This window comes from Myxocyprinus asiaticus, chromosome 48 (assembly GCF_019703515.2).
Source record: "Myxocyprinus asiaticus isolate MX2 ecotype Aquarium Trade chromosome 48, UBuf_Myxa_2, whole genome shotgun sequence".
Lineage (NCBI taxonomy): Eukaryota > Metazoa > Chordata > Actinopteri > Cypriniformes > Catostomidae > Myxocyprinus > Myxocyprinus asiaticus.
This window is the reverse complement of record NC_059391.1, coordinates 23,891,418-23,904,221: the sequence shown is the minus strand read 5'-3', so window position 1 is coordinate 23,904,221 and position 12,804 is coordinate 23,891,418.

Sequence of the window (12,804 nt, the reverse complement as noted above, 5' to 3'; positions counted from 1 at the left end):
AAGAGATGAGCACATCATCATTTAACATTCTCCTGTTCTTTTCTAGGTACCTAAACATCACATTCATCACATCATCTGGATTTAATATGAATGCTTTCACTGTAAAAAAAAAAAAAAAACTCAAATAAAACTTTCGATGTAGGCTTCAAATTAAGCTAGCACAATAAATGAAAGGGAAAGAAAATTCTGTCTTCAATTACTCACCCTCATGTTGTTCCAAACCCGTACGACCTTCTTTCTAACATAGAACACAAAAGGACATGTTATTAGGGACTGTCAGCCTCAATCACCATGAACTCTCATTGCATCTTTTTTTCCATAGAATGAAAGTGACTGGTGACTAAGGCACTGCATAAAAAAGTCATTAAAAGGTTTTGGAGGGTGAGTAAATGATGTAGATGCGCCGCATCATGGCTGACCCTGCACTCTGACCCCAGCTTAGCTGGGATATGTGAAAAAAAGAATTTCACTGTATATGTGCAAATGTATAATGTGTGATAAATAAATAAAATTAATTAATTAATTATAATTATTAATTATAATTCTGGAGCAACTTCACAAAACCAACAAGGTGCTTGGAAAATGTGAGTGAGTGGTGAGTAAATGATAACAGAATTGTCCTTTTTTGGGTTCATTTAGTCATAAAATGCCTAATTAAATTTTTTCATAATTTTATTGCAAACTGCTACTCTTATGGGGCACAATGAGACAAAAATTGTTTATCAGTGATTTTAGAGTCAATCTTAATTTTTTGGCAATGAATCAACTGAATTTAGCCCTTAACGAAGATGGTGAGATCTCTGTTAATATATTAGCCACAGTTCAGCCTTAACAAAGGAAGATGGTAGTCGCTGCTACAGTCATTGCTAGTTCATTTATTTTCTCTACCCCCCCTCCTCCCTTTCCTCGCCAAGCCCCGCCAAAACCCTCTCACTAATTAGTGTGCTAAGATCAGATAGACTAGAAGCAAGGGGGGCAAATTAAGGGAGCCATAATATCCCCATAAACACACACACATACACACTCAAATAAAAAAAGACATGATGCAACTCACCTCATGTGCCAGTCCAGCCATCTTAGCTTCTCGTTTAAGATCTCCGTCAAGATGGCCTCCCTATGTCGTCTGTCTTGGCGCCGGAACTCAAGGGTTTCGTCGCTGCTGGCACTGGCATGGATTCTCTCCTGCACCCCACAGGGGCACAGATGGCACTGGGAGTTTCTGGGTAGGCGGAGAAGGAAAGATGTAGCAAATGGAGGCTGCCATGTTCCTCCAAGTCTCTTTCTCTCTCTCTCTCTGATCTCTGATGGCTGTGCCCTTGTTGTTACTTTATTGTGCCATATTGTGGATGGAAATAAGCACACTGTAAGAAAGGAGAGAGGGAATAAGTGAGTGAGAACCATAAATGGCAAGAAGCAAGAAGGATGAATGAACATGAAAAAAGCAGCATTTCAAAAAATTATTTTTTTTAATAATTTTGGTTTGTTTCAAGCTAGCTCAACTGAATAGTTTTTTTCCCCTCATATACTAGTCAGTTCATTCTTGTGTGTAACTGTGAAAACATTTTCAACAGAATTATAATTTACTATTATTATTAATATATATATATATATATATTATGTGAACATCTGATTTTGAGCATAGGAATACATTTTACAAAATTATCCCAGTAGCTTTCCTCTGTAACTGCAAATTCATATTGACAACACATTTACACTAAAACATTTTCCTAATTCACTTTTGGACTGAATCTAAACTGAATCTGGCAACACTACAGTGCAATTTTAAAGTAAATCAGCTGTGCTTTTCAAAGGAATATCCTTAAACTGAGAGGCTAGAACAAGCTACTGATTTGCTGATGTTTTTGAAGATGCATGTGTCTGCATGACAGATTATGGAAGCCTATGTGCACAAGTCTCCATTTTACAGCTAAATCTTCCAGTCTAATCCAGGAAAAACTGCAGAAATGTCTTAAAGCAATAATAAATCCACTTCATTGAATCTAACCAATCGGCGAGGGTCTATTTCCCCACTACAATGGGTTTCTATCCTATCACAAGGGTTTTCAAAAGAATTAAATGTAGCCTTGTACATGGAACCACTGGTTTCCTGCAATGATAGGCTACTTCCCTGTATACAGAGAATGAATGTTTGTACTGCTAGCATTGTTTCTGTCTTTCACACAGGGAAATCCAGCACAAAGCGTCTAAATAGGAATACAGGACAATCCAAAGGCCCCCCTTTGGGCTACAGACCCTAACAAATAGCCCTCAAGTGCCTCTTTTGTTTGCAGAGCTAGAGAGTATCTCATCGGCCAAAATGTAATCTCCTTCACCTGAGAATATGATCACAATACACTTGAGGACATAACTGCAAATCAACACAATTGGGCTCTTTTGGATTTGAGATAGGAAAACATGTTATAAAATGTTTTTAAAGCACTGCATAATTTTGTTACTAATTGTATTAGTCTGATTTTTTTAAATTGATTGGCACGAGAAAAGAAATACATTCTCAATACAAATTATGAAAAAAGAAAAAATATATAAATATTAATGTTATGTTCTGCATTTAAACAGCCGCCTATAGCAGGATGCTGACTGCTAGTTACTAATGGCAACATGAGAAACATGTTTTGTGCATTAACACACATTCAGACACATGAATCACAACCTAAACAAACATTTTGGTTTGAATGTGACTTGATTTTTACAATAAAAAATTTAAACTGAATGAATGAATGAATTTACCTGAAGTAAAGTTCTGGCTTCTTTCAGACTTGAGTGACAATTTCAGCAGATTTTGAGAATTATTTCTACTTTCGGTTATCTAGCTTTATGAAATGTGTTATAACTCATACAGCTAGATAACCAAAGAGAGAAACCAACCCTCATAAACGCGTTATAAGGCCCCATTGTGGGTACATATGTGTTTTTGATGTTATAACTGCCGTCACATATCTATGAATAAATCACAAACACTTCGTAAATGTAGTTATCGACAAACAACACAAACACAATTAAGTCAAGAGAAAAAAAATAACAAGCAAAAGGGAGAAAAAAACGCACAAACACGTGCAGGTGAATTTGCAGATGCGTCATATAGCTTAAAAAAGCTTCCGATAAAATATGAAAATAGTAATATCTGAATTCAAACAATTTAATATAGCCTCTTTGCTAAATAGTAGGCCACGGTTACCTTACTGTCATTCAAACAAGTTATTTTTTACAATAATAATAATAATAATAATAGGCCTAATAATAATAATAATAATAATAATAATAATAGGCCTAATAATAATAATAATAATAATAATAGGCCTAACAATACTACTACTACTACTACTAATAATAATAATAATAGGCCTAATAATAATAATCATAATAATAATAATAATAATTATTATTATTATTATAGTATGTAAATAAACTAAATTATTAGGCTTTTAATATTTTTATTACTATAATAATTATTATTTATTATTATTATTATTATTATTATTACTATTAGGCCTATTATTATTATGATTATTATTTTATTATTCTAAAATGAAATAAAATTCATCTTTTTTATAACAAAATAATCTCAAAAGAAATGTAGCTATACTGGCAATTCCTGTAATACGAAATAAAGTTCGTCTGTTAATCAGTGTAAAATACAATAAATACCACACAACAAACCGCGAATGTAACAGCAACAGACACCATAATTTCAGATACATGTCTTGAAAATAATCTGCTTTTAAATATATAAAAGCTGATTTGGTGTGCTACACACTCTGTCCCACATTTCCAAAAGTTTTAAACTCATACACTCGTTTCCCTCCAACTCACCATTACATCAAATACAATGACTCATTGTAGTAAAATTTAAATGATAATTTAATACACCACCGACTCCTGCATTATGCATAAAGTGCAGTTTGAATAGAATCCATGAGTTGATGCACTTTGTCTTAGAGTGACATATATTGTAATCTATAATGTAAACTAAAGACTCTGTGCAAACTTTATTCTCATTGTCTACTGATGTGTGGCTTTCGTCAAGAGCACAAACCATACATAAATAAAACTAGCCTACTTTCTATAAAATCTTATTTTTAGAATATGGACTTATATATGACTTTGTAATAAGACATATATATATATATATATATATGTCTACTTTTATTATTTTTACTTATTTTACTTATACCACTACTTTGTTCTATTTAATTTATAGGCTAAAATATGATGATTAATATCAATATGCAGGATAGCCTATTGCTTTCATGTACGAGAGAATAAGGCACATGAGGGTTAAATCACATTGGCAAAACGGTCAACGATGACCGATACACATTGGGTATATGCTCTTTTTGAGGTCGAATAATATATTTTAAGGTATATTTATAATAGTGGTTGTCCAGTAGCATTAATTAAATTGTTATAAGGACAACAAAAATAAATAAATAAATAATAATAATAAAAAAAAAGTCATGCTTAGAAACAGGTCTCAAATAGGTCGCCTTTAGAGACTATAATAAATCCACCTCTTTTTTTCCTCTGAATTTTCTCATTCAAATTGACTGTTCTGGAAACAAAAGACATGTCATATCTATAGTTGTGTAAGAGTGTATAACCTACCTCTTAAAACCCTCCATCCAAACAACGTGGATCACCATCAGCATCCCCCTGCACTGCACATGGAACTCACATAATGTATCGATGCATTGCAACATGCAGCACGTCTGTAATCCACAATGTCTCCTTTGCTCCCTATATCTGCTCCCTTAAGATCACACATTACTGGAATTTGTTCTCCTTTCTATTTCGCGTTCTACTCTTTCTTGAAACTATATGCATTTACAACAGGTGGTAAACTCTCCAAACCATTGATTATATTGATTATGGTGATGCTCGTGATGCTGACGCGCGATCACTCTGTCTGCTCGCGCAGGTTTGGTACCAGCCCTCAGCTTCCTGCCCAGTATGTGCTCTCCTGCAGTGACGTCGACTGCACAGTGACCAATCAGAGCCTCGTCTCAGCGCTGTGTTGTGGAGCGACCAATCAGAGCGCAAGAACGCACGTCTCTATTGTGCGCTGCTGGTGTGATGATGTGCGCGAGGGTCCGCCGGTGGCAAATTTCTTAATGAAGAGATGTGACCGCAGGTCAGTGCTTTGATGTGTTTATTTGTTCATTTACGGAGTCTCGCATGCTTTTTATAATATAGTTACGCGGGATTATAATTAACAGCACACAGAAATACACCAAATAAATTCAAAATGTTCTGTAAAATAAAATGTTCTGAAAAGGCTATCCAAAACCCAAATGATCCCATAGAACTTTAATAAGAAATATATTGTTTACAAAATGTGAAGTGTGATTTCATATCAGATTCTTTTGCATCTTTTGACACAATTAAGGTTGTTTTGAAACAACAAAACGTGACTGTTAAATGGGCTTTTTATTTATTTATTTTTTATTTATTTTTATTTATTTTTTTTACAAATTTGTGAATTTATGTTTGAATAAATTGTGGCTAATATTATTACTTATTTTACTTATTTACCTGCTATAAGTGTTTTATTAAAGAGAAGAATGGTCGTCAGAAAGTGTAGGGATTTTCTATTTAAACTTGATCCATTGTAAAGTTTGTCTTAACTCAATAGAACGTCATTCAGATTATTAAACTATTTTTATAATTATCAAAACGAACGAATTAAGATGCAAAAAAAGTGTGAACTATCGAAATCAATGACTTTCAGCGATTTCCAAGTTTAATTTCCTTTTCCGTTTAATTTTCATCTGTTTTATATTTCTCTTCACATTATTATTAGGCAAGTATTATTATTATTATTATTATTATTATTTAGTTTATCTCCTCACATACAGAATTATTCCAGCTCAAGCCTTACCATTCTTTCCCATTCAATTACATCAGGACTGATCAAGAAGTAATTTGTAGAAATAATGTAAAATAAATAAATAAATAAATTATGGCAAGTTGGCAACCATACATATTTGAATGATGATAGTACTTTTTTCAGAAGAATAATTATAAAATACTTATAATTAATGGCAACTATAAAGAAAAGAATGAAAAGAAAAAAGAAGAAAAATGTAGAAAAGATGCAAAAGGGAAATACATAACTACATAATATCATTAAGACAAAAAAAAATTAAAAAAAATACCAGGTGTTGATTTGATATGTCTACTTTCAAAGACTCATGTGACTTTAGCAGGGCATGCACAAACATATTGGCCTATATGTGTCAAGTTTAGTGTGAAGAAAATTAAAAACACTTTCATTTTCTTTCCTCAAATACTGTCCCTAATGCCCATTATTTAACTTTACTGAATTAATATTATTTTATTTTTTTTACATCATAAACTTTCAAAGCAATTACAAACCAGTTTATACATTTATTTAATTGTATACAGTATGTGTTCATTTATTAGTGTCATGCATAAGAAAGCTATCACAGTAAATGTTCATTTTACATGCCACTTTCTGAGACTTTTGCACTTTCACTGAACAAAAGTTTGTGTCAGACAATTGAAGGACTTTGGACTTGAACTTCACCTTAGAGACATCTGTCCCAGAGGAAGTGTTCTGTCATTTCAGAACTCTTTAAAATCATAATAATAGGCTAAGCATTAAATATACATCATTTATAGTTTTTACATGCAATTATGTGCCAATTTGAAACTTTTTAAAAGAACACACACACACAAAAAATTCATTCAGATTTTTTGATGCATCATATAAAAGGTAGAAAATATATATTCATGCATTGCATTGATTATTTGCACCAAAAAAAATAATGACGATTTTCTGTCTAGTTTTAATTCACACCCTTTTTTTCCTGAATATAAATGAAAATAACATTTGTATGTAGTGCCTCTCTGATGAGGTATCCCAAGGAATGCACGTCTGCATTCCTTCATCCCTTATTTGTGACTATAATGCAATATTGACTCTGTGCTGTGGGGTAAAGTGACAGCTGGTCTTGACCTCTGACCCTTGCTGTCTGAAGAGCTGTCATGGAAAAGGGGGTCATGAATCTCTCAGCCCCTGTAGAGAGGGTGACTGTCTGGGAAAACCGATCCAGACAGTCCTAGAACACGTCTGGGTAGGCAGGATAGAAGAGACATGTTTGGGACAATGCGGTACCCATATATCCCAAAGTCTGTGTGAGACGGCCCTAACTCTGGGCCCTGGGCATGGGGGCCAGACAGAACGAGTGTGATCTGCATACACAAACACATGGGGAACAGAAAAGCAAATACAAAAAAACAGACACACTATGGCAAATGAGCTAAATGTATTCATGACATTTGAAAATAAAATAACTATAGTGATATTTCTAAATGGTAAACCATAATATTACAGTTTTTCTCATAGATTATCAAACATTCATCTTATGGGTGGTCACAGAGTAATAATTGATGTGTTAAGCATGACCTGTCTCACACAGTAATCATTTCTTCTCACCTCTTAGCTGGTGTAGAAAAATAAGGTAACAAAATTATGTAAAGTTACAAAATAAGATTCTCTACTGGATGCACTTGAGTTTCACACCTTCTTTATGATTGTTACTGTTTTTTCCTCCATCTTCAAATGTATTCATTATAAATACTTTTACAGTACATCTTTTTTTAATATTCAATGTAGATTTTGAAGAAAGAATATGCTTGATGTTTCAGTAAATGGTCTTGTTTCTCCATTATTTCTCCTGATATGATCATGTTGCATGGTCAAAGTATTTTAAACAGATGTGTACACTGATAAATTCTGGTAAAATTTTTTAATCAGTTTAACTGTTTTGCTTTCCAAAATTCTATTAAAATGTTAATCATGTCAATAGATTTCCAGTTTTAAGTGATAAAAATTATGTAAAACAAATTTATTAAGGTTTTCTTTTATATATCATTTATTAAGAACAAATTTTACATTTACTTTTACAGCTGTTCTCTTAGTAGGTTCAAAAGGAGCAATTCAATTCAAGGAAAAGCTTTGGAGGAGAATTTAAAACTGCATGCCACACAAAAAGATTGTTTGAAAAAAACAACAGAAACTCTCATTATAACTTGCAAATGTGCTAAATATATAAATACAAGTTTAAAATGCTTGATAATTCTGCAGATATTCCAATCACACTAAATGTGCCCATTCAATGCAGTATTTGCATTTGCAACAGGTGCTGTACTTATGTTTTTTTTTCCTTTACTTTTTTACTTGACATGTCTAATTAGCATCTTTTTAAATACCTTCATGTGTTTCTAACTAAGAGCGTTTGGAACCAAACTTTGAATTACTCAAAATCAAGTCATACTTATTTTGTCAAGACTCCTCTGTTTAATGCAACACACAATGCTGTGTAAACAAGCATGATGCACTACAGACAGACTGTATTTTGAAGACCCATTGCAGATTTGGAGGGCAATGTCTAAAGGTTGATTTTGAGGTAATTTGATCTAACATTTAATAACTTTGAAAATGTTGCAAATTTACGTAGCTAACGATAATCCATAAGATTATCAAATTTATTTTGAGACGAAATACTTGGTCATTTTCAGTTTTGTTCAAGCTGATGCAATCAATAACTGATAACTGAAAATTTCAGTAACTAACAAGTGACAACAGTATTTGGTGTAATGTCTCCCTTTTGGCAGGGGCTAAAGGCCCTCATAAAACACATTGTTTATCTCAAGTGAGGCAAATAGATTTATGAAAAATGCTCAAAGTGGGCTCACATTGGCAGATCCAATCACAATGGATATTCACTTGATTATAGAATACTAGAGATGTTATTAAATGCCAAATATGACCAGAAAATGGTGCACCTTTTTCTGTAACGGTTATTTTGAATAAGCATTATCTTAATTTGGTACTCAAAAAAAAAAAAAAAAAAAAAAAGACAATTCACAAAAACACATCTTGCTGTCTCAAAGGAATTTGCACAAGTTGACAAATTTTGCCCTATAACTATATTGCCACTACATGGGGTTAAAGGCCCCCTTTGCCACCTTTAAAATAATAATAATAAAAAAATAAAAAAATAAAAATAATAATATATATATATAACACCTTATATCATCATTTCACACAAATTGTTGCTTTATCAATATTCAATAAAAAGAATGGTTTTCTTTTTTCAGTCTTGACACCTTTTGCAACCAGAAAAACACATTTTCCATAAGGGATGCTTTTAGCCGCTTTGTAGCCTATAATTCATTTAAATAAATTGAAAATGGTTCCTTCAACCGAATCTTTTACATCACGCTTTTAAATCGTATCATTTCAGGAGGGCTGGAGATTTCCCACATATAGAGTATTACAACACTGTGCCACAGAGGCAGTGCCCAGACTGTTGACAAATGGATACCCTGAAATGGATGTCTGTGGGCATGACGGAGCATAATGGGAAATGTGTCATCTACACCATCTTCAGGTCACACAATGCACCAGACTTTTAGTAAACAGCCTCTGGTCTGGACCAGACAGGTTCCATCAAGTCACTGTACTCAACCGAGCGTGCAGCCTTGCGTCAATTAAACGCAAACAGAGACGTCTCAAGACATCTGCGGTGGCATCCTCCTCATTTATTCGGCCTTTCCTGTGAAAAGAGCTTTGTCCACAGAGAGCGCCATTGAAAAGACCACCAGCCAGTTCAGACGGGTTTAAAGAGTTTTTTTTTTTCCTTCTGGTGAGTTGCCGAGGGGTTCTTTTTAGGGTAGGGATTCCAATGCTGACCTGAAAGCCACGGCTCCTCCTCTGAGCAAGAAGGAGAAGGGGAGGTGGGTACACTGGGTGGATTGGATTAGGGCTAATCTCTTGTTCCTCACCGCGGTGTGCTGACAGGGGCACTTACCGACCTTTGAGTCACCGGATACCTGGAGTGTGCGAGGCGCACAGCCGGCAGTGGGTCACCAATTATGACAAGCTGGAGGGGGAGTGTCAGCAATGAGATGAGAAGGACTGGAGGAGGCCATTAAACAAATAAATAAATAAAACAGTCAAATCCTGAGTTTACAAAATTAACTGAAAGGTTTGTGATATTTTACACACTCAATAAGAAATAAGAAAGGGTCTAGTTTAGCAAATTTAGGTTGCCTTCTAAGAAACTTCACAACACAAAACACACACACACAAAAAAAAGGTAAAGTAGGCCTATCCAGTTATTCAAATTGTTAATCCTCTCTAAAACGAAAAGTAGGAAATAGTGGGAAATAAATAGGAAATGCTAAAAGATTAAATGTAAAAAATTGTTGATATGCTGGTATGGGATTTTCAATGGACACTGCCTATATCTAGAGGGCAGGCTGGCCATTGGCCAATATAATCCTGACCTAGGCCTATAAATAGTTGCATGTATTAGATTAAATGTAAATAATTAGTAGAACAATATGGTTTTTCAAATGGCCAATGCTGATACCGATATCTAGAGGCTAGGGTGGCCAATGGCTGATATAATGCTGACATACTGTAGGCCTATACATAAAACAATAATATGTATTATAATAAAATGTAAAGGTAAATAATTAGTAGACAAAAAAAAAAAAATTGTTTTTTTTTTTGTTTTCTGTGGCCAGTGCCGATATCTAGAGGACAGGGTGATCATTGTCCAATATAATGCTGTTGTAGGCCTATACATAAAACATTTAGGTAACTGTAAATGTAAATAGTAACTAAAATCAGCAACAACAACAAAACAAAAAAACCTCGAAAAAAAAAACCCTAACCCAAGTCTGTTGAATAATAGTATGCCAACATAATACACAACTATACCCTAGTAAATGACCTGGAATCCATACTCTGTTAAAACACACCCATATGTGCTTCGGCCAGAATCAACCCTGAAGAGCTGCATCTTAATGTGAAGCATGCACAATGGTCAGTAAACGGTTTTACAGCACTTGTCTTTATGGCAACATCCCATAATAATAATAATAACAACAACAGGCTATTCAATGCAAACTGTACAATACAAACTGGTTCATTTAAGACTGGGGACAGAGTAAGATTAGTTTGGCCCCTTTGTAAACATGTTTATGGACCTTAGCATGTACTTAAAAGCTGGTTTATGAGGGTACAGCACAGAAACACTCTGTACCTCACAACGTGAGGTTGTTTATTGCTTTCCTACACTCTATACATGACACCACCAGAAAAACAGTAGGAAAACGTTTTAAATGTAACATTAAAGGAATAATTCTCATCATATACTCACCCTCATGCCATCCCAGATGTGTATATGACTTTATTTCATCATCAGAACACAAATGAAGATTATTAGAAAAATATCTCAGCTCTGTAGGTCCATACAGTGCAAGTGAATGGTGATCAGACCTTTACAGCTCCAAAAATCACAAAGGAAACAAAAGTAATACATAACACTCCAATGTTTAAATCCATATCTTCACAAGTGATGTAATAGGTGTGGGTGAGAAACAGAACTCTATTTAAGTCCTTATTTACTCTAAATCTCCACTTTAACTTTCAGATATAAAAGTGAAAGTGGAGATTTAGAGTTAAAAAAAAAAAAAAAGGACTTACATTATTTTTACATTCTCACCCACACCTATTATATTGCTTCTGTAGATATGGATTTAACCACTGGAGTCTTAAATGAAACATAAAAGTAATCCATATGTGATTTCTGGAGCTACAAAGGTCTGATCACCATACACTTACAGATCTGAGATATTCTTCTAAAAATCTTTGTGTTCTGCAGAAGAAAGAAAGTCATACACATCTGGGATGGCATGAGGGTGAGTAAATGAACTTTCCCTTTAAAGATATATGTAAATGTAAGGTAAAGGTATTTGTATATTACCATCACAAAAAAACAAAAAAGACAGATTTATGTCATGTATTTATATACTGTAAATGCCACATTTACAATCACCCACAGTATCTGGATATTTAAGCCACACTTAAAATGCATTTCATTTTATTGCATTAAGATAACAAAACCTCAAACCAAGTGACATCTGCAAACAATTTGATGCTAAAACTTTTCTAGCCATTTTTGCAATTACTTTTAACCAGCTGGTCCCAAAGTAATTTTTAGTGGATGTATGAAGCCATTTCCCTTTAAAGTTCACACAGATGTCCTAGCAGAGTAACCACGTGTAGTTCATCACAATAAAAAAAATGGTCCACACTTTGCATGTTCCACTAACATTTGACAACCAAAGAAAGCTTGTTTGGTCTCTATTGTTTTATAGTTTCAAAAACATACAAATGTCTTTTTTTGAAAACAATGTTTTGCTTGGAAAGTGTGCTTGGGTGACTCTAAAAACCGGTCAAGAAAATGTCCCAGTCATGTTTAACCGTAAATCAATGCGGAAAAAATTACATTTTGCACAAAGAAAACGAAACCCGTTTTTATGACCATAAAGATGTTTTGCATTGTGACATTATTTCAGGACATTTAAGCACATTTTACCCATCAATTCTCATTATCGTAACGCATCAATACGTTTTGCTTTTACTATTCCCCTTGTTTTTAGTGATGATTCTCATTACAGTAATGCAGTCATTTTTTACTAAGTAGAAAACCCGCTGTTGTACAATGATTTAAATTTAAATCAGTGAAAATGAAAGTCAACATATAAAATGATGAATACACACTGTACATTTTTGTCATATTGCCTAAATGAGAATATCATACTGACCATCATTTCTCATTCGCATAATACACACATGTAATTCCACATTCTCATATGCATTTTAATATTCAAAGTGCTTTGAGGGCCCTCACGACTGGTCACGGCTAATTACAGGCGTGCATATTCTTACCGAAGCCTCTCTTC